This window comes from Rhinopithecus bieti, unplaced genomic scaffold, assembly GCF_001698545.2.
Source record: "Rhinopithecus bieti isolate Rb0 unplaced genomic scaffold, ASM169854v2 scaffold_26603, whole genome shotgun sequence".
NCBI classification, from domain to species: domain Eukaryota; kingdom Metazoa; phylum Chordata; class Mammalia; order Primates; family Cercopithecidae; genus Rhinopithecus; species Rhinopithecus bieti.
Window position 1 is genome coordinate 587,841 of NW_016812252.1, and position 5,055 is coordinate 592,895.

The window sequence follows — 5,055 nt, forward strand, 5'->3', positions numbered from 1 at the left end:
TGTGGGTAGGAAACGGCCGCTGGCCCCGCGCTGGGCACAACCTAGTGGGCTAAACCAGCCCTGTGCCTGCTCTGCAGCTATGGGGAAGGGAAACCTGGTCATGGCAGCTATGGCATTCGCTCCTTAAAACCTCTTTATGGAGTCTCATTCCTTTTTTAAAGATCCAAACTACTGAAGGTGGGCATGAATCCCCCATGTGTGATCTAGCCCCTGCCTGCTTGGCTTCATTTAGGTCCTTAAAGGATGCAGGTTTCTTCTCACCTAGGACATCTGCAAATGCTCTTCCCTCTGCCTGAACACTCTTCACCTCTTTCCTGTTGTGAGTGTTCTTCATATATCATTTCTTAGGTTACACTATCCTGGCCCATGAGACTTTGCAGCATTGCTGGGTGTGATGGCTCATACCTGTAATCATGGCATTTTGGGAGGCAGAGTGGCGGATCGCTTGAGTCCAGGAGTTCAAGACCAGCCCGGGCAACATGGTTAAAAAAAAAGAAAAGAAAGAAAAAGAAAAAGAGCGAGAGAATGAGAAAAAAGGAAAGAAAATAATTAGCAGCTCAGGCCTGTAATCCCAGCTACTTGGGTCGCTGAGGTGGGAGAATTGCTTGGGCCCTGCAGGGAGGTAGAGGCTGTAGTGAGCTGTGATTGCACCATTACACTCCAGCCTGGGCAACAGAGCAAGACCTTGTTTCATTTAAAAAAAAAAAAAAAAAAAAAAAACAAAAAACAGCCGGGCTTAGTGGCTCACACCTGTAATCCCAGCACTTTGGCACTTTGGGAGGCTGAGGCAGGCATGGCAAAACCCCGTCTCTACTAAAAATACAAAACTTAGTGGGGTGTGGTGGTGCATGCCTGTAGTCCCAGCTACTTGGGAGACTGAGGCAGAAGAATTGCTTCAACCTGGGAAGTGGAGGTTGCAGTGAGCTGAGATTGCGCCACTGCACTGCAGCCTGGGTGAAGAGCAAGACTGTCTCAAAAAAACAACAACAACAACAACAACAACAAAAACAGCTGGGCACAGGGGCTTACACCTGTAATCCCAGCACTCTGGGAGGCCAGGGTGTGCAGATTGCCTGAGGTCAGGAGTTTGAGACCAGCCTGGCCAATGTAGTGAAACCCTATCTCTACTAAAAATACAAAAATTAGTCGGGCTTGGTGGCATGCTTCTGTAATCCCAGCTACTCAGGAGGCTGAGGCAGGAGAATCACTTGACCTCAGGAGGCAGAAGTTACAGTGAGCTGAGCTCACCTCACTGTACTGCAGCCTGAGCCACAGAGTGATACTTCATCTCAAAAACAAAAACAAAAAAACACAAAGATTGCAGCACCAGGTATTCTTCTTCCTAGTCCCTTTCAGGGTGTGCAATAATTTGTGTAATTTTTGTTGAATGTGTAACTTAACAGTAGACTGAGATCCATGAAGGCAGAGACCACGGCCGCTTAGCTCTCATTGTTGTATGTCTCACATCTGCACCGTGCAGGCCCATATTAGCTCTGGTAAATATTTATTAAATGAATGAATGAAGAGCAGGCCTGGGTAGTGTCTTAGGTGGCCTTGATTTTCAATTTAAGGAGGAGACAGTACTGCCTACAGAGAGTGAGAAAAGTTGTTGAGTGGGCCATGTGAGGAGCAGTGAGTGGTCCCTGTGGAGAGTAGGCCCAGTCATAGAATAGAGACAAGTGAAGGGATTTTGGAGGGGTTTGAGGGCCCAGCATATTTGGGGGCTGCTGTGGTTTGAATGCTGGTATCTCCCTGAAATTCATATGTTGAAACCTAACCCCCAACACATTCAGATTAAAAGGATGAGTCCTTTGTGGGGCAAATTAGTGCCCTTGTGAAAGAGGCTTGAGGGAGCCTGTTTGACCTTTCTGCCATGTGAGGATGCACTGAGAAGGCACCATGTTTGAAGCAGAGAACAAGCCCTCAGCAGACTATGACTCTGCTGGAGCCTTGATCTTGGATGTCCCAGCCTCCAAACTGTGAGCAATACAATTCTGCTGTTTATAAATACCCAGTCTAAGTTTTTTTTTTTTTTTTTTTTTTGAGACAAGGTTTTACTCCAGGCTGGAGTGCAGTGGCATGATCACAGCTCACTACAGCCATGATCCATATCCTGGGCTCAAGCGATCCCACTACCTCAGCCTCTCAAGGAGCTGGGACCCACTACCTCAGCCTCTCAAGGAGCTGGGACTATAGGTGCATGTCACCACACCTGGCTAATATTTTAAAAAATTTTTTATAGAGACAGGGTCCTACTATGTTGCCCAGGCTGGACTCAAATTCCTGGGCTCAAGCAATTCTCCCACCTCGGCCTCTCAAAGTGCTGGCATGAGCCACCACACCCAGCCTTTCAAGTATTTTGTTACAGCATTTTGTTACAGCAGCCAAAATGGACTTAAGATAGGGACATCTAGGCCCTGTTGTGTAACTTCTTTCTGCATCTTTATGTTAATATAAAGAAGGACTGTTTCATCTTTGGGGTTTGTAGGATAGGTGCAGTTTCTAGGTGCTAAGCAAGTATGTGAGAGAAAGTAGTTAAGAGACAGTAGGAAACAACCTACTGATGAGGTTAACCAGGCTGCCAAGTGATAAAGACTGATTACTAAGCAAATTATGATACAAGATTCTACTTAGCACTGCTTTTTTGTTTGCTACCCTGTACTGAGGGCTCCTTGAAGACAAAGACTTCATATTTGTATTTTCTTCTACAGCAGTATTTTTGTCTTTTTTTTTTTTTGAGACAGAGTTTCATTCTGTCACCCAGGCTGGAGTGCAGTGGCATGATCATAACTCGCTGCAGCCTCAAACTTCTGGCCTCAAGCAATCCTCCTGCCTCAGCCCAAGTTGCTGGGATTATAGACATGAACCACCAACCCCAGCTGCTGCAGCAGTGTTTTGAACAGAGAATTTGCAATAAATGGTTGTTGAAATAATGAATTGGGGGGAAAGGTAAAAGGCTCCACAGTGGAAATTCCCAGAGACAAGAAACAGCTAGCTGATTTCTTCTAGTCTTTATTTCTTCTGAGAAACAATCCTGAGTTGCTGGGCTAGAACCAGGAAACCCTGGTTAGGGAGCAGCTCAAAGACATTATTGAATGAAGGATATTTTCTTAAAAACTTGAAGAATCTGGATATCTTTTACAAGACCAATAAGGTATAATTTATAAAATGCTTGTTACGTGACTTATATGCCATTGCCTGTAGTTCTCACAACAGTTCAATGATTCTATTTACCTCCTTTTACAAAAAGGCCCAAAGCCCAAAGCCCTTCAGAAGTTGCAGGGCCAAGATGGGGAGACAGGCCTGTGGGATTGGAAAAGTTTATGTTAACGGAGCCTGTTATTAGAAAAGTATTGATTGTGCTTGAAGAAAAATCCAGGCCTACTCTTAGAGGCCTTGGGAACCCCTCTGCCCAGGGATTTCAGAGTACAGCAGAGTCTGGCCTGCCCATGAGGTACACCCAACTCTGCCCAGAGTAGGGAAGGCAGTCCACAATTCCTCCATTGGCTTGTTCTGTGCCACTGTTTCCTCTCTGGGCATAGTTTCTGGGGTACCTGGCATTGAGGAACATACCAGTTTGGGCTGCATTTTCCACCTACCTATCCTACAGGCCCAGGACATCTGAGGTAGTATATTAGTTCATTTTCATGCTGCTGATAAAGACATACCGAAACTGGGAACAAAAAGAGGTTTAATTGCACTTACAGTTCCATATGGCTGGGGAGGCCTCAGATTCATGGTGGGAGGTGAAAGGGCACTTTACATGGTGGCAGCAAGAGAAAATGAGGAAGAAGCAAAAGCAGAAACTCCTGATAAACCCATCAGATCTTGTGCGACTTATTCACTATCATGAGAACAGCATGAGAAAGACCAATCTCAATGATTCAGTTACCTCCCGCTAGGTCCCTCGCATAACATGTCAAAATTCTGGGAGATAAAATTCAGTAGAAATTTGAACAGGGACACAGCCAAACCATCTCATTCCACCCCTGGCCCCTCCAAATCTTATGTCCTCACATTTCACAATCAATTATGCCTTCCCAACAGTTCCCCAAAGTCTTAACTAATTTCAGCATTAACCCAAAAGTCCAGTCCAAAGTCTCATCTGAGACAAGGCAAGTCCCTTCCACCTATGAGCCTGTAAACTCAAAAACAAGCAGCCAAGCAGGGTAGCTCACGCCTGTAATCCCAGCAGTTTGGGAGGCCGAGGGGGTGGATCACCCGAGGTCAGGAGTTCAAGACCAGCCTGACCAACATGGTGAAACCCCGTCTCTACTAAAAATACAAAAATTAGCTGGGCATGGTAGTGGGCACCTGTAACCCCAGCTACTTGGGAGGCTGAGGCGGGAGTATTGCTTGAGCCTGGGAGGCGGAGGTTGTTTTGGGTAATTTCTCCCATTTGGAATGGCTGTATTTACCCAATAACTGTACCCCCATCATTGTATCTAGGAAGTAACTAGCTTACTTTTGATTTATTTATTTATTTATTTATTTATTTATTTGTGTGTGTGTGTTTGTGTGTGTGAGATGGAGTCTCGCCCTGTCACCCAGGCTGAAGTGCAATGGCACAATCTCAGCTCACTGTAACTTCCACCTCCTGTGTTCAAGCGATTCTCCTGCCTCAGCCTCCAGAATAGCTGGGGCTACAGGTGCCCACCACCATGCCTGGCTGATTTTTGTATGTTTAGTAGAGACAGGGTTTCACCATGTTGGCCAGGCTGGTCTTGAACTCCTGACCTCAGGTGATCCACCTGCCTCGGCCTCCCAAAGTGATGGGATCACTGGTGTGAGCCACTGCGTCTGGCCTGGGCAGTCAAATTTTAAAGTTCCAAAATGATCTCCTTTGACTCCAGGTCTCACATCCAGGTCAGGCCGATGCAAAAGGTGGATTCCCATGGTCTTGGGTCGCTCTACCCCTGTGGCTTTGCAGGGTATGGCCTACCTCCCAGCTGCTTTCATGGCTGGCATTGAGTGTCTGTGGCTTTTCTAGGCTCACAGTGCAGGCCGTCAATGAATCTACTATTCTGGGGTCTGGAAAACAGTGGCCCTTTTCTC